Here is a 21,288-nt window from a genome sequence, read left to right as displayed (position 1 = left end):
CACGTAAGGTCCCGTGTAAAGGAGCATCATCTTCTTGGTAATGCCAGAGAAAGCGTCAGATTTGGGAAAAGCTCTCACCAGTACCAAATCTCCAACCTCGAAACGCGCTGGCTCGCGACGTTTATCGAAGGCCTTCTTTCTTCGCTGTGCTGACTTCTTCAGATTACTTGCTGCTAGCTCAACGTAATATTTCAACGATTTGTGTCTCTCTACTTCTGGGATCTCAAATAATCTCGCCAGTTCTTTCGACGGTGATTCTCCCAGGTGCACTTGAAATGGACTTAGACCAGTCGACAGATGTACGCTTGAGTTGAGACACTTTTCAATTTTCTCAAGATGTTTGGGCCATTCCCTCTGCTTGTCATGGCACAATTTTCGTAACATTCTCACTGTCGATTTTACACCCACCTCAGCCATGTTTCCTTGGGGATAGTACGGAGTACTATAGATGGGCTTAAGGTTTAAGTCCGAGAGTTCCTTCTTCCACTTCGCACTCGAAAACTGTGTCCCATTGTCTGTCAAGATGACCTCAGCAGACGGACACAGTTTCAGGAACTCCTTCAGCTTCTTTAACGCTGTGTCTGTGGTGGCCCTTCTGCACGCATAGAGTCCAATCAACTTGGAGAAAGCATCCACGCATACAAGGATGTATGACACGTTGCCTACCCCCACAGGGAGAGGCCCCAACCAGTCCAGACAAACCATGTACCCAGGGCGACGCACTAAAACAGGGTTCAGTGGTCCCGAACGATACATGTGAGGGGGGGATGCTTTCTGACACAGACCACAGGAAGCTGAGAATTTCTTTATGGCATTCCTCATCTTCGGCCAAACAAAATATTCAGTTAACATTGGCACAAGCTTGCTAGCAGACAGATGTCCTCTCTCATTGTGGTAATATTCCAACAATGGCTGCACAAGCACTTCCGGTATGCAAATCCGTAGACCGGAACGGTCACGTTTACATAGCCGTCCATTTGAGAGCAAGTACTGGTGGTTCTCGCTGGCTGTTTTCCCTGAGTTTTCCTGGTTCTGCAGCTTTCTCTTGACGTCGCCAAATACAGGGTCAGAAGTTTGCAGCTCTGGCAACACTGCAATAAGTTCCCTTAACTGACTCGGAATGTGGGTCAGTATTGTCATCAGAGATTCATTCAATACCAATTTCTTTGCCTTATCGAATTGAACTCCTGTATTTGGTGGGTACCTGGAATGGTAGTCGCTTAAATTGTCCTTAGACTTTACATACTCAAATTCGAATGTCAACATATTCAAAGTTAGTACCCAACGCATCAGACGCTGTGACGTAAGCCTACATAACAGCAGAAAACGTATCGATTGATGGTCGCTGCGAATTTTGAAGAAATTGCCTACCAAATAGTGTTTAAACTTACACACGCCATCAATTACACCAGCCATCTCTTTCTCTGAAATTCCATAGTTACGTTCTGCTGCATTAAAGATGCGTGACGTCATTCCTATTACACGGACCTCGCCATTGTCGTCCAGTTGATAAAGATGCGACGAACAACTTACATCGGAAGCGTCACATTCCAAAATAAGTTGTTTGTCAGGGAGCGGCTTCTTCAGCACTACTTTCTCTCTGAAGACTTCGCGTATCCTTTGAAACGCTACGTCGTGACAAGGCAACCATTGATATTTCACTCCCTTCTTTAACAACTGAAACAATGGGTATAAAATTTCTGAATACTGTGTACTGAATATTCTATAGAATTGACAGTACCCAATAAAACTTCTCAATTCTTTCACGTTTCTCGGTTTGCGAAATTCCATGACCTTCTCCAGTTTCTCCTGCGACTTCTCAATTCCAGCAGGGGAGAGGTCATAGCCAAGAATGGAAATTCTCCGGCGGGCAAATTGGCACTTTTTCAATCTTAAAGTTAGGCCACCTACTTTCAACTTCCTTAACACAATATCAAGATGGCATAGATGCTCATCAAAAGAAAATGACGATATGGTTACATCATCAACATAATGGCCACAAAATTCACGACACTCATCCCCGAGAATGGAGTTGATCGCACGCACACATGAAGCTAAGCTCTGCTTGGTCCCAAAGGGAAGCTTCTTGAATACATACGTAATTCCGTCGTGAAGGAAACCTAAATATTTCTGGCTGTTTTCCTCAACTAGAATTTGCATGAAAGAATCCACTGCATCTAAACTAGAGAACCAACGCCGTTCACATAAGTCTTGCAGTGTGCACAGTGCAGGGATTGGCTGGTCGAATTCTGCGCGCGTAATAGCACCGAGCTTTCTCGCATCCAAACAAGTTCTCAAGGTCCCATTCTTTTTCGGCACAATCACGAGTGGACTTAGATAAGAAGTGGGATGCTTCTTGATTATACCCCACGTCAACCAACGATTAATGGTGTTAGATACAGCCGTTCGGTGTCGCAGAGGATAAGGATACATCCTTGTCTTCATGGGTCGATCATCGGTCACCTCAATGGAATGCTGGTAATCCCTAATGGTACCGGGCTTCTCGTCAAATATGCTTCGATGTTTGTAGAGCACGCCGTACAACTTTTGCTTTTCCTCCCCACTCAAATCAGTATACTTTTCGACATGATCTCTAATTTCTTCTGGGGTAGCCTGGGTTCGAACCTTCGCCCATTCCTGTGGCGAGTAAACGACGTTTGCAAGTTCGGCTGCAGTTGGGAACTTCCCATCGTCCAACTGGCTGCGCAGGGTAGCCAACTCTCCCTGGTGGCCTCCGCCTGCTGACGCTCGCTCGAACTGCTCTGTAGTCAGCGGTCCTCTCCTCGACACGCACATACTACTAAGTGTGGGATTCTCACAATCAACCACATCCTCTTCGAACTCCCAGGATAATTTTCTTATGAAAAGGTCTTCTTCCTCTATTTCGATGTCTCGAAAAGAAACTTCTATATGGTGGGGATGGTTAAGCGAAAGGACGTTTCTCTCATAATCTAGGATCGCTCTACTTTCTACAAAGAACTGTGAACCCAAAATGAGTTCACGGTTCAGCCCTTTCACTACTATTGCTGAAGTATAGTACTCCTTTTCTGCAATCACTAATTCTAACAATACTTGGCCGATGATCGAAGCGACGGCGCGACCGAACGCTGAACTGACTCTAATGTTCGCTGACTTAATGAACGCTGGTGGGGGGTCTCGCTTACGTATTTCTTCCCAACATTGCAATGAGATAGCCGAGATGCTCGCGCCACTGTCCAATAATGCCAGAATTTTGCTATTAAATAGACCTACTTCTACCTCCGGAAGTGTTACTAAATTGTTATTGGGTAGCTTTTCGGTCGAACTATCTCAAAGGTTCCTAAACATCGCATTCGTCTCGTCAAACAACTCTTTGTTTATTTTAATTTTGTCCCCATTTCTCTGTAAAAGCATAATTTCGGGCTGACGAATGTCGTTATTTCCTTCACGATCGAAATGTGTCGTGCTGATTATACGTCTACAGGTTTCACAATCCCCATTCTCAAGTGTCTCTAAAGTCTTTACAAATGTCTCACTACTTTCTTCTTTTTCTTCTTCTACAACATTGTTGCATGCAATAACACAATTACGCATATCCTCAGAAATACTTTTCGCCGGTTTATCCTGAATATTCAGTACTCCAGTATTCAAGTCACCGCTCTGAGAACATGCGGACAGTTCTCAGTGGCGTTGACTAGTTCCAGGGCTATTCGAACGTGAATTCCCACGAGACGAGACTTGTCTCGTGGACTGTTCAGTCCTATCGTTATGAACTCGGAGCTCATTAACCTCCGCAGCATAGTCACTATTTCTATTATTATTATTACGAGTTTGTGCACGACCCCTATTCCTTCCACGTCGTTGTCCTCGATTTCCCTGATTTCTCGTTCGAGAATCTCCAGTGTCACGCTCCTGACCATTGGAATTTCTCGAACGCCAATTGCCACTATTATTGTTATTTCTGGTTCCATTGCCTCTTCGTGAACCCCTATTATAATAAGGCCCATTGTCCCTGTGGAACCTCCTGTCTCTGGTGGGGTTACTCGGCCTACTGTTTCGTGGGGGAGGGGAAGATCGTCCTACATCTTCTTCTTCTTCCTCTACAGTAAGTGAATTTATTCCCCTCCTATTGTTGTTGTTACTTGGTGGCTGATAGGTGGACTGCAGCTCACCAACAATGTTCAACAATTCATCTATAGATCGAGGTTTAGATGACACAATACATCTATAGATGGAGAATGGCAATTGCCGTGGAAGAACTCGCAAAAGTACCTGGGGCGGTAACGGGGGGTCGAGAATACTGTTGGTATGCAGTAATTCCAACAAGTATTCTGTCGGCTTCTTGCTTCCCCGTGTCTCGAAGCGTGACGTCAAAATAGAGGCACGGAGATTAGCAAGTTTCTCCTCGCTAAGATAGGCGTTCTTGAAATGTCTAACGAGATCTTGGTAATTAGCGCATTTCTTCAAAGTCACCTGCATCCACTGGCGTGAGATGCCACGGAAGCAGTGGGAGGAGAAGGCCAACCGTCTCTCTTCTGGTACACCCGTTAAATCGAAGTAATTATCTAGCTCTACTAGAAAATTATGGGCCTGTATTTCTGATTCAACTCCTGTAAAAACAGGAAGTGACAGATCTCGATGTATTAGCCCTAAGGCTGACGCTACCTGGCAATTCGCAACACTACTATTGCTACTGCTGATGTTGTTTATGTTTGGAGGGGGAGGGGCAGCCTGCTCGTCTGAGTTCTCACGCCTGGGAAGCTCAGGGAACTGTCCCGCATGGCTCGGTCCAGCGACCGGCGTTTCGATTCTCTCATGCGAGACAGAAGCTGTGTTTTGACAACTGGAACTGTTTTCTCGCACCGACTCCTTTAACAGTTCCAGCTGTTCCTCCCATCTCAGTTCTGCTCTACGCAACTTAGATTGTAAGTGGCCCACCGAACTATCTACTGTAGCTTTTACTCTGTCAATTTCTGTAGAAACGGCGGCTACATTTTCCCCCACTCTCTCCATGTCACCACGTAAATGGTTGACATCTCGAGAGACCTGAGCGAGATCCGAACCAAGGACCTCAGATATCTCGCCTATCCTGCTTTCAGTGTGAGCCTCTAATTCATTAATTTTATTCTCTGTTGCCTCAACTGATGATTTTAGTTCCTGGCAGGATGCTGTTATCTTGGATTCCAGAGCTTCCGCTGAGGAATCGATCCTTGCTTCTAGCTCTGTCACGTTTTGCATCATTTCACGCCGGAAACTGTCAGTGATCTGTTTTTCAACAGCCTCCAACTTATCTAGCATGGTTCTGCTAGCGTTCTCCTGCCTACTTGCTAATTCCGAAAAGGTTCTCTGATGCGTCTTTTCTTGGGTTTCTAATTTACTTGAAATTTCTAAAAGTGACTTTTCATGAATCTTTTCTTGATTCTCAAGCTTATTCGCAATCTCTAGAAGTGATTTATCCTGCTTCTTTTCTTGACTCTCTAACTTCTTTTCTTGTTAATCAAGCTTATTCGAAATGTCTAGAAGTGATTTATCCTGCTTCTTTTCTTGATTTTCTAACTTGCCTGCTATTTCTCTCAACATGCTAAATAATGACGCGAGACACGGGTCAGGTACAGATGTGACTTGCGCTGAGGTGCTAGGAACCGGTTCCCTAACCTGCTCCGATTCATTAGCCCTCTCATTACCAACTGTACCTTCTCCAGGCGGAACTACTTCCTGGAGAGAGGTGTTTACATTTCCTACTGAATCGCTTCCGGTGTCCTGAGACTCCGATGGAAATTCCATTATTTGCGCAAATTGATCGTCAATAATGTTGTCGCCTACAAAGCCTTCCATCGCTCTAGCTTGACTTCGCGTTACTACCGTCAAGTGATTATGAACTCTAAATAAGTAACTAGGTTCTCTAATATGCCTAAACTTGATTCGCTAAATGTTATTCCCCTCCAAAAAGGTTTAAAAATTGGCAATACACTTCAACAAAATAAATGCATATAACACAACAATAATACACACAGAAATAATAAACTTTCTGGATGGCAGCGCGACAACCTGAAAGAAAAACACATCTACTGGTACCCGCGTCTGGCTTGCACTAAATATCGTAAAAACGTTGGGTATCTTTCATTTCTTGTGGCAACATTCTTTACTGACCATAAAATGAAAAAGAAAACAAGACTTTACTTTAATTCTCTTGCCACAATTTACTATTAAAAGCAAAATTTAGCAAGGGACATCTCTAAAAACAAAACAAACATCCAGGATGGTGTGTGTGTCGTGCCCCACGCTGGGCGCCAAGTTCTTTGTGAGCGGAGGACTGTGAGTTTGCATAATCTGAATAAATTACTTAAATAATTAATATGCAAAAATGCAAATGCGGTAGGAATCTTAATATTTAAACTGATATTTACTTTAAATTACTGTAACCTCCTGCCACAAAGTTAATTTAGTGAATTTAGTCAGTCGGTAGAGTCTTAGAATGAATAAAAGTTAAAATTTTGAAAAAAAGTAAATAAGATTCCTGCTAAGCATGACACTCTAATTTACAGGTTAATATGGTTTTAACACCCATCCTGTATGCGAAAGATACCCACAATATGCTCATCGCAATTACGATCCATTGATAGACCCAGCTTCTGGCCTGAAAAGCAAACAAGAAAGACAAAAAGGGTAACACATTACCTTGCGGCCAACTGCAACAATAAAAGAAGTCAACATTCCAGTGGTAATCCTGCTTTAATGCACCACTTCCGTAATTCCAGAGCACACAGAGATTATATTTACAAAAAGCACTCGCGCGCGTGGTCTTGCTAAGAGACCTGAGCAAAAGAAAAGAAAAAAAATATTTCTTTTAATATTTCTTTCTCACACTTTGAGCTCTCAATTAATACTGTTTGTGCACTTTTGTTTTCATCACGCCGCACTCTTCTTTCTTGAAGTGTCTCTAGTTTCACGATTGAATGCGCTTCCGGGTCGAGTTTCTTCCAAAGTTGTGGACCATCCTCTTCCTAGGTTCTGCTAACTGTCAGGTTTCCTCTGCCATGGAATTTCAGTAGACATCAGAGGCGGTTCAACTGGGTAGTCCTTGGTGTGATACAACTATAAAATACATTTGTTATTTGACGAAAGTTCTCATGACGTTCTCTTGCACAAAACCCGCCTACTTAATACAAGCAAAACTAGCTCAGTTCTTGTATTTAATGGGTTTTAATTAAACTATACTATATGATAGCATTGGAGATTTCCTACAGAACACGGCAATGCTTTTTCTTCACTAAGAATGTTACTCGCTTTCGATTTCACTGTTAGTAGCGTGAACAAGTGATATAGCGTGTGACGTAGACATGGCACAAAATTGACACTGGTGCGAAGCACTTTACGAAATATGATGTAAAGCTTTGTCTCTTCTCACTAGTAAATTGTGATATATGTCGCACTTTGTCTCATATCACTTTTGTGAAAACACACTTTTAAATATATATATAATCGGTATCTCCTACTCTCCCAATCCACCACAAGAATGTTAGTCCGGAGAAAAACGAGGAAATACTGAAAGTAAACTATCTATGATTGCCCATTCTACAGCACACACGCACAGAATATCAGTGTGTAACTCACGCACTATTCTTGTACACACATCTCTGAATGATAAGAGTACCAAATAGCTGACGGTCAACACTATTTCGACTTGCAGTGCCTTGATCTGCACTGTCTCGCGATTTATCAATAACTAACTCTTTGGTTGTCCCGAGTACTGTTATATTCCTTTGCAGTTTCATTGTTTCTTTCAACTGCTGGGTTGGGCCGAACCAAAGTAGCCCGCTCCACTGGAATAGGGGTGAGGGTGCATCCCTCACTTGCGAGTTTCCAGTGACCTAAATAACTTAAAAAAAACACACTTGTTCATGTTCTTTTCCACTTTGTCTATCACTTCAATGGCATCGTTGTCTGTCACTATGTTTGTTAACTTGCTTAATAATCAAGCTTCAATTTAGTATCTGTTACGCACACACACTGTGTCGTAATTACGAGAAATATTAACACAAACACCTACATTATTTAAACTCTGTCACTTGACATGTTTACTTAAACACCTTTGTCAGGTGACACCATCTATCGGCGACACCAGGAGCTGCTTGAACAAGTGACATTGAATATGATGAATTGCAAAAAACGGATGCATTGAAGGATTTGGTTTCTGAACAAATTAATGGTGTTAATTAAACAAATTAAATGAACTATGCAGAATGCAAACAAATTAAAATGACTTTAGATAAGGCTGAAGTAGCCTGACACATGATAAACAACATAATATTACTGATTGGAAGGTCGCTTTTCCTTTGCAACAGTATTGCCTTCTCGGTTATATTTAAAAAAAAAAAACAACGGTATGTGTTCGTCTCCCTGCATACCTTCCACAACCACAAACTAGGCCTAAACTGGTATTAGTACAAGCCAATTTGACAAAACAAAATATATATATATCGAACTACATATGTCTAATACTACGGGAGCACCCAGAAAGTTTATTTACATAACATAACACATATTATCATTCAAATCATATCAGTGGTGCAGACGATAACTATATTTTTACAGAGACATCTAGCGGATGTCATGGAACCATTACAAACAACGTTCTAGACGGCTTCCCCTCTAGTTCAAGTGGACTCGTCAATAATTTTAAAATAGTCAACTTTTCTTTCTCTGAGAAAGTTCCGTTGGCAAAACGACGCTTCGCAAGTCGAACACGCTAAAAATGGGCGTGTTTAAAAAAAATAACACCTCTTTGTATTCGGATTTCTCTCGTAGACATGCTAAAAATTTTATGATTTTTTCAAGTATTGTATCCGCAGGATTTGTGTCTCGGTAGTGATAGTGTATGCTACTCCCTATAACAACACTAAGAAATTCAACTAGCAATACATCTAAGCAAAATCTGAATCTCATAGATTTTCTATCCTTATTCGGATGGTTATATTGATTTCAAAAATCTTCTCAACTTGGGTGTCCTACGCTCCGTTAAGTACACCTGCTTTCTTTGAGTTTTTTTTTTCTGCGAAGCTTTCTCTGCCTCTATCCATGCAAACTAGCATATCAAAATACAAAATTCGCTATCTTCTTATACGTTAATATTAAGTAATATCAAATTCTCATTGCTTCTCACTTAAGTCCTGCCCTGTTGTTCATTACTATTCATTTACATTACACAATAACCATAAATATACATAGAAATATTAATAAAAGTTATATGCTCCCGCTGGTAATTATTTAAATCTCAAAATTCTTTATATGCAAATTCCTAATTAAATTGAAATATTATTCATAATTTCACGAAAAATTTGAATATGCAAATCATCTTATAACACAGATAATGTGACGTTCACAAGGTCCGACAATGTACTTTGGTACTTTGATGTTTGTAATTTTTTATATATATTTATGTTCATATATCTTTTTGTTTGTAATTTTTCTATATGTACCTATAACAGCACTTGCCCCCCCCCAAACACACATCCTGGCTACGCTACTGTCTTAGTGTATATATAATAGGTTTAGGTTACATAACAAACACGATTTCTCAGCTTCTGGGTCATTTAGTCCCGGTATAAGCCTAATCGTAAAGTACCTTTGGTTTTAGATGAGCACAATACATGTGTCAAAGATCCTGATGTATTAAAGAAAGAATCTAATGCTGGTATAGAAATGTCTCCCACTACAATGTTCAAAATTGCCTATCCTTAGTGTATGTTTCTTCCGCAGTTTGAAAAACAATTTCAAGTTATGGCAACTTTGTTCGTAGGAACCCTGGCAAAATAATGTGAAAGGAGACTATGAGAAAGTCCGTTTCAGTTGGGAGAAATCAGCCTCTGTTGGATTCTTTCTTTGGATTCCAAAAATGATTGTGTTAAATTGTGATTTTCAATTATTGGTTATTATGCGTAGTGAAATATTGAAAGCAATATGTTGCAAAACGGGTTGAAAACAAAGTTTGTTATTAACGAGCTTACATTGGTTCAGTGTTACTGTATTTCAACTCAGGTTGTAATGAATCGCAGGAAAGTTTGCAAATAAGTCATATGTAGATAGTAGAAATCTTACATCTAATTGCGTTCTATTTTGTTGTAAAGGACAGTGTTTTCAAAGATGTGAAGGATTTCATTGTTTATGCAGTGTCGACATCTCCCTCAAAACTTCCAAAATCTACTGATCCGCACCATTCCGTTTATGTGTTCTTGCATTTGCAAATACTGCATTTAAGGGGAAGATGTTGTATTTTATAGGTAGGGCAAGGATTACTGAAGGATTATGGCTTTTGCAGAATAAAATTAACGTAACTTTCAGAACAGTGTCGAGTTGTTCCTTAACGTGTCGAAATGTCCTTAAATGACCTTACTTAAAGCAATACAGTAGTTGTTGCAACATTCTAGAATAACATAGTGACACACAAATAGGTACAGGACGAACTGTTAGTCAAAATAATTCCAAAATATATGACACTTGTATTCCAGTGCTTCATTAAACAAACTTTGTGTGTGTTAGGATCAGCTTCATGTGTTGACTTTCCTCCCTCCTCTTTATGTACAGTTGTATAAGAAGTATTGAGCGTTTGGAGATCAACATTGAGAATGCAATTATAGTAATTTGAAAATAACATTAAGAGATTACATATACACAATTTTCTTTCATAAACTTCTGCCATTTTTCCGGTAACCTTATGATCCCGTTACTATAGAACTTCTCTGGTTTCTGGTTAAAAAAAAAAGAAAGTGACATGGTTGTCACAGACCTCTTCTGAAACTAACTTAACACTATTCAGAGAGTTCTACAGAGACCGAAAATGATAGTTTCAGATGATAGTTTGAGGATGATAGATCCGGGGTATACGGTAGACGCAAAACGTCTCCCAGCCAAGTTCTTGCAATTTCTGACGGGTCGTTAAAGATGTATACGGTGAGGCGTTGTTAACGTGGAGCACAACATCCTTTCTGTTGACCAGTTCCTCTCGTTTCTTTCCAACTGCTAGGCGCGCTGGTGCTAATTGTCGGCAGTACAAGTTGAGTCTATCATTCTCGTCGGGAGCAGCAGTTCGTGATGCATTATGCCGTTCTATTCCCACCAAACACGTAACATAAACTTCCTGAGCGTCAGTGTTGGCTTTAACAGAGAATGGAGAGCTTATCCTCGGGGCTGGCTCTACCATATCTGTAACGGGAGGAGCAGGAAAATCTGTCATAAATATATTATTTAGAATAAATATTTCTTGTTGGAAACAGACTTCATGATGATGGTTGTTAAATTTACTAAGCTGACCTTATTTGAATACTACATTCATAAATCATGTTTAGGTCACAGTAGTTTAAGGTAGTATGGACAGTGCTAAAGCAAACGGCCAAACAAATCCCAACATGAATTATTAATTGTCAAATACAAGAACTCAATTATCGAACACCTGTTTCAATTAGTTAATTATCACAGTTTTGATATGAAAATTAGTCTTGTCTTTGTCTCAAACAAGTTCCTTATCATCGAAGATGGAAACATAAAAAAAATAACAGACGTAGAAGGAAAATGGAGTAATAAAGATAAAAGAGCTAGTTGCACTGGAATTGTAAACATATATTGAGATTGAAGCTCGATATTAAATTCTAAAATACAAAAACGAATACCATCTTTCCTCAAGTGTGTTTGCTGTAACTTTCACTAACGTAATAGAGCATTGTTTAAAGAAGAGAAGCGAGATTGTATTTGTAGTGTTTAGGCCTTTCTGAGTGCGAGTGCATTTGTCCTCCCCTTTGTTGTTTATGATGGGGTAACATACTTAAAATCATGTCTTTTAAGACTTGTTCTTTCTGGAAAAATGGGGAGCGGCAAATGATGCCATTGCATGGGTTGCAAATTGCCTAAAACCGGTTCTGCTTATCTTCGCTTCGATCATTATATTTCTCGCACGTTATTGTTGATAGGTTACTCACCTTTCCTCACTCATAAGCAACTGCTACAGACATGGCTTGGGTTTGTTGTTTCAGTGTAGATTCGCAGATAGAAATTAAATCGAGTAAATGTTTTTTAAAGAAGTAAGATCATGTGACACCCAAAGGTAGAACTCCTCTTTGCTGTCGGCTTTCTCCCAAGTGGTGTAATACTATTAGATTATGGATGTTTAGGTCCTTGGCGATGTCATGATCAGAGCTGTAGCTACAGGGGGGAGGGCCAGCGGGGCGGTTGTCCCAGGCGCTGATAGAAAAGGGGCGCCGAACGAGGAAGAAGAAAGAAAAATATCGGAAAAGAGTCAATGACGCAGCTCCCTAAAAGAATTAGCGTCTTATTAAATCAATATTGTTATCAGTTTGCAAAGAAATACACTTGTTAAAAGTTTTCTTGCCCGCTCCGCTTGCAACCCAAACATTTCCTTTAGGGTAGGGACATGCCGAAGATACCTCGCGATCGATGTCGAGGTTTAAGTCGCGGTCGTACCCTCGATACTGGTACAAACCCATATATTCAAATAAGTAAGCGCATGCCGAAGATGTACGCTACATCGCGACCTAAAGGTCGACCGCGATGATGAACAACTGAGTTCGTTTTTACATCGATGTTCAGCGGAAGCATCGCTGTGGCCCGTGTTCTCATTGGCTCTCCCTGAAGCGTTACACGGAATAAAGTCTTCATTTGTTTAGAATTTCGTCTGCAGAGGATTGTGTGTGTCTATGCTCGATAGCTTTTGCTGGAATATTATATTTGATTATGAAAGACATGTTAATAGAAATAATGAGGAATGTTCCAGCAATATGGAATAAGAAACACAAACAACATCATAATCGGCACGTTTTAAATAGAGAATGGAAGAAAATAGCAACTGAAATGGGAATGTCAGATAAGTTATTTATTTGAAAATTATACTGTAGCTTAGTATTATATAAGGCAATGGCGGTCACAGGGAGGGGGTTTTCGGGTTGAAGTCCATAAATTGTATCTTTTTTTTTTTTTTTAAAAAAAAAAAAGATCTACTGTTAATCATATCTATAGTCTTTCCAGCCTTAGAACAAAGTTGAAGTAAACAAAGCGAAATGTATTGCTCCGCGGCTCACACGTGCTTCGGCAGTGAGAGACGTGAACAGCAAAATCGTCTGCTAGCTTAATGTCGCATAATTTGCAAAGTGTAAGGCTACGGTTGGTTGGTAAATAATAAACGCACTGACACTGACTAATGTTGGAAATATGCATTCTCTTAAAGCGTTATATAAACGAGATTGTCTTTGTTCCTGTTGTCCTCTTTTGTATTTTATAGCATGAGACGAATATGGATTATTGTCACTCATCGTCAATATGAAACTGCATTCTACATTTTCAAATGAGTAGGGTCGGCGAGCGAACGCATACGCATGCGCAGTAAATACTATATGTCCAAATACGGATGAGGTTGAAATAAAGCTACGTCTGTTGTTAAATATTACATTTACTGCGTTTCTTATCACAAAATAAAGGATAAATTCAGATATTTTTATTCAAATTAATATTTTAGTAGGGATTTTATTGCGGAAGGATACTAGTGCAGTGAGACCAACAACCAATCACTAGTCATCGACCCACTGGTAGTCAGGTGGGTTTGTTTACATCTACTTTTTTTCTAAGGCTGGAAAGAGAATATGTTTAAAAACTCCACGTCCCCTCCCCATTTCCGAGAATAAAAAGAGTTTCTTCTAAATTCGTTATTGATATAAGGTAAAGAAATACCTGTAAGGACAGCAACGTATCCATAGGGAGGAAAAGTCGAATAATGGAATTGCAGTGCCGAAACTTAATTTGCTGCAGTTAATACCCCCTCCACCTCGAAACCTGAAGACATACCTGATTAATTTATTTATTAAATTTTACTGGGAAACGATTTCTCACCTGAGTGCTAAAAGAGGGCATTTCTTCACAGAAAACTGAATAAAATGTAAAAGTCTTTGATTTAGAATATTAATAGAGATGAACAAGATATGAGACTCAAATATTTTTGCGAAACAAGAGACGAGACTTTGGCATTTCTCATATCTCGTCTGGCGTCCTTCTCTATTTATAAACTGTTTGGTCCTTTCAATTTCAGAATGTGGTTTCGCAGTGGTTTTTGTCACTGACGGAATAATTTCACATGTGTCACAGCAATGTTTCTCCTTAAACTGACAACTTAACAGCGAGGGTGCAACCCCCTCGCTATGTGCGCCCTTCATCCATCGCGACCTAGACATCGAGGTAGCGACCGCGACTTAAAGCTCGAGCTCGATCGGGAGGTATCTTCAGCGTGCCCCTACCCTAAGAGTCTCAAGTTTTTACTTATTACTTAAAGAAAGTTATTATATTCGATTTGTTAATGACGATGTGATATACAAGGTGTCGAGCAATGACTTATAGTGTACGCAGGAGCGTTTTCAAAATCGGAAACGGTCCAAGTCTGAATACGTGTTCAGCGTTGTGATGGTGATAAGTTTGCAAAGTTAATCACACTTTTCTACGCAATCCGATTAATCACGATGGCGAGAATGAAAGTATGAAAGTATGACAAAGTTGAATAATCTCGAAAACGCATCTCCTTGCTTCAGACTATTCTCGACAATGAAGCTCGTGGACAATAATTTTCCTACTCGAACTTTACTTTTGGATTCATTTAAACACACCTTAATTAATCTAACTAGCTTTTCTTGGTATTCCAAATTCTGAGGAATGTTGTATAGACCCTAATATTTATCTCCTAATAGAATCGTAAACCTTTCCAAAATCAATAAATAATTGATGTACCGGAGTATTGCATTCCAATTTCTTTTCGAGCATTTGTCGATTGGTAAATATGTGGTCCATAGCGATTGGTTTCGTCCAATAATTTCAGTCGCGTATGGGATCAGTCTTGTTAATAAAATGTTTGAGAGGATTTTATAGGATGTTGACACAAGAGAAATGCCTCAAAAATTATTACAATCCGCTTTAGCGCGTTTCTTGTGAATTGGAACAATGATTCATTCTTTAAACTTCTGTGGTAATTCCTCGTTGTTCCAGATAAGGAAAATGAGTTTGTGTATCTTGTTTCACAATTTTCCCCTCTAACTAAAATTAACTTAGCCAGAATTTCGTCTACACCCGGAGATTTGTTTTTCTTTAATTTATTTATTGCAATTTGTACTTCTGTTCGGCTAGGTTCTGAAATTTATGGTTCTTCTGTGCATTTCCCTTTCCCCATGAACATTACTTTTTGGTTATGTGTTAAGCAAATCGTCAAAGAAATATTTCCACCTGTTCAAGATGCTATTTGTATCAGTAAGAACTGTTCTGTTATCTTTATTTAATATATACGCGCGAGGTTGATACCTTTCTTAAATTCGTTGATGCTCTTGAACATGTATTGATTTTTTATTTTACTATTATCTTCAAGTTCATTAATTTAGTCATGAAATCTCATCTTTCTCTTCTAAACATTTTGGAAGTTTCCCGTCTGAAATCAACGAAATTTAGTGTAGTTATATATATTCGCATATTTTCCCTTCTCCATTAGCTTGGTGCATTCCTGGTCGAACAATGATTTGTTCCTATGTATTTTCGCGTGTTCCAATTTTTCTTTTGCTGAAATTATAATTAAAACTAACTAACTCTATAGCCTATGGAATCCGGAGGTTCAATGCCGCGTTCAGAAAAGCTCTCCATTGACTTCTATCCTTGGCCAACTGGATCCAGTTTCTACTTTGTATTCCTATTTCTGCGAGATCCATCTTAATATTGTAATCCCATCTGCGCCTAGGTCTTCCTAATGGTCGTTTTCTGGTTGGTCTTCCAGGTAAAAATTTTGAAAGCGTTCCTACTTTCTTCCATCCTGGCTGCATGATCTGCCCCCCTGAGCCTCCTGGACTTGATGACCCTAACAATGTTGAGTAAACCGTATAAATTATTTAGTTCCTCGTTATGAAGTTTCCGCCATTCCCCATTCCCATTTCTCTTGGGTCCGAATAATCGTCTCAGGATTTTGTTCTCAAATACTTTCAATCTATGTTCTTCCTTCCGAGTAAGCGACCATGTTTCGCAACCATACAGAACAACATGCATAATTATCGTTTTATATATTTTAAGCTTCAATTTCCTCGACAGAATTCGCGACGATAAGAGACTTTGAACTGAATAATAAAACGAATTCCCTGCTTTTAGTCGACATTTAGTTTCTTCGTGAATATGGTTTTCATCTGGTAATATTGATCCTAGATATTTGAAAGAATCCACTTTGTCAAAAGTATTATTCGATATTTTAACGCATCCATAATTTGCCATATTACGATCCCGACGCACTTCCATGTATTTAGTTTTCTCTGCACTTACTTCTAAACCCATGTCCCTGCAAGCATTTAGTAAGATCTCTGCATTTCTTTCTATTGTTCTATTAAATATACATCATCAGCATATGCCATAACCTGGTGAACCCCATTCAACTCGAGGCCCTGGTTGCTGTCTTTGATTTTCCTGATAGCGTATTCCAGAACAAAGTTGAGTAATAATGGCGACAACGCATCTCCTTGTTTCAGGCCATTTTCGACGTGAAAGCTCGTGGACAAAAATTTTCCTACCGGACTTTGGGATTCATTTAAACATATCTTGATTAATCTAAGTAGCTTTTTCGGTAATCCAAATTCTGTAAGAATGTACAATGCTTCTCCTCTAACCGAGTCGTAAACCTTTCCAAAATCAATAAATAGTTGGTGTACCGGGGTATTATATTCCTACTTCTTTTCGAGTGTTTGTCGAATGGTTAATATCTGGTCGATATTTGATCGATTTCGTCTAAATCCGCACTGATAATCTCCAATAATTTCATCTGCGTATGGGGTCAATCTTGCTAATAGAATATTTGAAAGTATTTTATTGGATGTTGACAGAAGAGAAATGCCTCGATAATTATTACAGTCAGTTTTGTCGCTTTTCTTGTGAATTGGAACAATGATTGTTTCTTTCCACTCTTGTGGCAATTCTTCCTTATTCCAGATAAGGAGAATGAGCTTGTGTATCTTGTTCCACAATTTTTCGCCTCCAGCTAAAATTATCTCAGCCAGAATTTCGTCTACACCCGGAGATTTGTGTTTAATTTCTTTATAGCGATTTATACTTCTATTCGGTTAGGTTCTGGGATATACGGTTCTGCCATGTGTATTTCTCTTTCTCTACGCACATTAGTTTTTGGCTGCATGTTAAGCAATTCGTCAAAGAAATCTTTCCATCTATTTAAGATGCAGTCTTTGTCAGTGAGAACTGTTCCGTCAGCTTTCTTTAATATATAGGCACGAGGTTGATAGCCTTTCTTAAATTCGTTGATCCTCTTATACATGTCCCGAATGTTTTTATTTTTACTATTATCTTCAAGTTCCGTAATTTTAGCTTTCATAAAATTGTGTTTCTTTGTTCTAAAAGTTTTGGAAGTTTTTCACCTGATGTCTACTAAATTTTGTGGACTTGTTTCATTCGGATTTTGTAGCCAACGTAATTTTGCCTGCTTTCTCTTCTCCGCTAGTTAAATGCATTCCTGGTCGAACCATGGTTTATTCCTACGTATTTCCGCGTGTCCTAAGTTTTCTTTTGCTGAAATTATAATGCTGTCTCTAATTGCAATCCAAGTATCCTCCATAGTAGTACATTCCGAATCGCTGAAATTGTAATGTTATCCCTAATTTGAACCCAAGTATTCTCAATATTAGAGCTCTCGAAACCTAAAAACGATAATTTATTACACTTCAATCTGGTATTCCCCTCTCGCCTGGTTCTCCTCTAATTTCTTTAAACTAAACCTCTTGGTTTTCAGATGTTGGATATTCTCTTTATTCAATGATAATCTCATTCTCCCTTTATTATTGTTCGGGTCCTCTGAACGAGTGAATATCAATTATGCTAGACTTTCTTCTATCTACTGAAACGTGATCAATTTGATTGTATGTTCTTCCATCTGGTGAGGTCCATGTGTATTTATGAACGTCGCGATGTGGGAATTTTGTACTCTTCACTATATGGTTTTTGGATGTTCCAAAGTTCACGAAACAAACCCCGTTGCCCTTACTTTCGCTATGCAGGCTTTCTTTCTCTATAACCGGTCTGAAAACATCCTGTCGCCCTACCTTCGCATTGAAATCCTCTAATAGAATTTTCATATGGTATAGCGGGACTTGTCGAATACCCGTGATACTTCTTCTTAAAATGTTTCTTTTATATCGTCATCCTTATATTCTGTTGGGGTATATACATTTAAAACAATAGTATCACACCACTGAAAGTAATAAAAGAGAGTCTATTAACAAGTTCAATCCGTTTAATTGCTGATATTAAAAGAATCTAAATTAAAATGCTATTTGTATGGTCACATACAGAATATTAAAATGCTATTTGTATGGTCACATACAGAATAAAATTACAAAAGTTTATTAATGGAAATTAATGCTGTCACCTTTTTTGAACATTTTAAAAGTATATGGTTTCTAATAGAAAAATAAACACACTGCTGAACAAGACTGCACTATGAAACTTTACAAATAGTTGTATTGTAAATTTCCGTAACAGTTCAAGTGTTTTTGCGTACAACCAAAGATATTTTTGTCAAGTTTAACAAAAAGTCCATAATACGCATCTTGAAAACAGCTCTTATTTGATAAAGAATACATAATGATCGGTTTTGGCTGTATAATGGTCTGTCGAAGCAGCTTAATAAAAATTCAGTGTAGTATAACAATAGCTGCTGTTTTTCTTATAAATAAAAAGGGAAAGAGAATACGATCTTGAAGCTTTGCTGGCGTCTACTATTAATCCAATGTTCTCGGGATTGCTGCCAGAGTGAGTGTTGCTGTGCTGAGCTTTCGTTAACATACAGCGGCAACATCTTCAGAGACATGTGATGTTGCCGCTGTATGGTAACGAAAGCTCAGCACAGCAACACTCACTCTGGCAGCAATCCCGAGAACATTGGGTTAATTAAGGGAAAGAGGAGCTTGGTGTGGTGAGTGTAGGGGGCGCCGAATTCGGCCTGGGCGTCAAAATTTCTAGCTACGGCTCTGGTCATGATTGCCAGCATGCCGGTCTTGTTCGACTTTTGCGCAACGGAATCTCATCCATTTCATCTATGATTGGTAGCCCACTGCAAGAACATCGAAATTTCTAAAACGAGAGAGACTGAACCATCTTTTGACTGAAGCTTTTGAACGTATCTTATCTATATATATATATATATATATAAACAAAAAAAAACATTTTTTTCGGGCCAGCAGAGCATTGCATCTTGATTGAAATAAAATTGTAAAATGTAGCGCAGTTTTCTGCTAAGTTCACTCAAATTCGTAGCGCAATATCTTACATCCGGTTATAAGAATTTCAACACTTTTTGCATATCTGCTAGCTTCTACTGCCAGGTGTCAAATGACTTTAGGTCTTGTCTCGTTGCAACCCATATAACGTTAGTTTAGTGAAACTAACACCATCTCGTGTGCAAGAGGCTCAATAAGTTTTATACTACCTAATACAGTATACGGCAAAACAAACAGTAGTGAAATCATATCATTTACACTTATTTGTTTATTTATTTATTGTACAAAATAATGAATTAGAAATGTCAATCGGATGTGAACTAAATGGTACTCAACATATATTGTAAATTTAAAAGTTATCGTGCCTGTACATCATGTGTTCAAAATGTTGACCATTACATCGCACTCATTCTTCACAGCGGTCTTGTAGATAAGTGAACATGTTACTAAACACTGGTTGCTGGAACGACAAAACAAATGACCAAATGTTCTCTCTTAACTCCGGTATAGTGGTAGGGGGCTATCTGTTCGGAAAATTGCTTCCTTTACCATACCCCATATGTAGGCACCTGGAGCCGTGAGATCAAGGGAGTGGAGAGGATATGCAAAATCCGTTCCACAGGAAATCAAGCGATGTCCAAATTCTTGTGGGCACAAGTATAAGTCACTCAGTTGCAGTGTGGGCAGTAGTCCCATCTTGCTGCATCCATTGTTGTACTAACGACAGATTTTTGGTGCGGCAAAACCGCCCGAGTCATGCAAGAATGGATCAATAATCAGCTGTCGATTGAGTAGCGATCAAGGTACACCTGGCTTTCATCACTGAACCATATGTTGCTGATGAAATCTTCATCTTCATATGCCATAGCTCCAGAGCAATACAGTAGACGGACGCGCTCATCTCTTGTAGTGAGATGCTGCCCCACACCGTACTAGCGGAAACAGTGCTCAACAATAAATACTTTCTCCTCCGTTGTAACATTATCTTCGTGCTAACTATACACAGCGCTAGTCCACGAACAATTAAGCACGCATGTGGCGCTGAAAGGTAATACTAAATTGTACCTGCGCGCCACCCGTACGCGAATTTCAGTACTGTTTGTTTTGCCGTATACTATATATATAAATCATCTTTAGATTCCACTTAACCACATGTTATTACAAATATTCATTTCAATCATCTATCAGTCCCAAATGAAAGATTTTGAGATCGTTGGTATGTAAGGGAAAATTATCTTCCATTTCAATTTATAATTCTATCAATTTCTCCTAAAGTAATAAAACCTTCATCAAACTGCAGTCTTATAACGAGAGAAAGAAATTAGTGTAGTACTCCCAATCACCTCGCGCACTACGATAACAAATAGTGCATTCCAAATCATTTTACAAGTTTGGGAAAAAATGAATAATGGTTGGTAGTAATGTTTGGTCACGTTTGGGTTTTCAGTGAATAAGATGACGGTAACTTGTTTTTCCCTCTCCCAGACTTTCGTTTTAATATCCTACTATTTCCATTAGAAAATAAGTGCCACGACCTAACCCATCGTACTGAATTAAACTGTAATCTCGACAAAATACTATATATAACGCTATTTTATAGTTTAAAAGATCATACTTTCAAAACATTGTTAACACTACACTTCTTTTACACTTTCTCGACTCTTTTCAGATAATAATGTTCATAGATATACTTTGATTTATAATTACATTCATGCAAGAACTATAAGCATATTAAACTACAAAACACAAATAGAAATAACGCTTTCTTATTTCAAAGATCATCACATATATCAAAGATCAGCATGAATAATACCTAGGGTATACACGGTGGTCCAAACGTGTGGAAATATCCAAACAAAAGGCAGCAAATAAAAATTTTAGATTAGAAGAAAGGATCATAACATATCGTTTCCATTTAAGAAAATGAAAGTGAATCTAAAATGGCGGATTTCAAGATTCTGGTCATCGACTTCACATGTCCTAAAAGTTCCCCCACCTGTATTAATATACTATA

The 21,288-nt window shown here is 38.9% G+C and overlaps 1 protein-coding gene across 2 annotated transcripts in view; it reads left to right on the top strand.

Annotated features, from left to right (window-relative positions):
• Nucleotides 1-21,288, top strand: part of ssp6 (PDZ domain-containing short spindle 6) — a 622,397-nt gene that overhangs the window by 194,575 nt on the left and 406,534 nt on the right. The window lies entirely within an intron of this gene.

Source organism: Thermobia domestica, chromosome 17 (genome assembly GCF_964235325.1).
Source record: "Thermobia domestica chromosome 17, izTheDome1.hap1.1, whole genome shotgun sequence".
NCBI lineage: Eukaryota > Metazoa > Arthropoda > Insecta > Zygentoma > Lepismatidae > Thermobia > Thermobia domestica.
The sequence above is the reverse complement of the archived record's forward strand: the minus strand, read 5'-3'. Positions and strand labels throughout refer to the sequence as shown.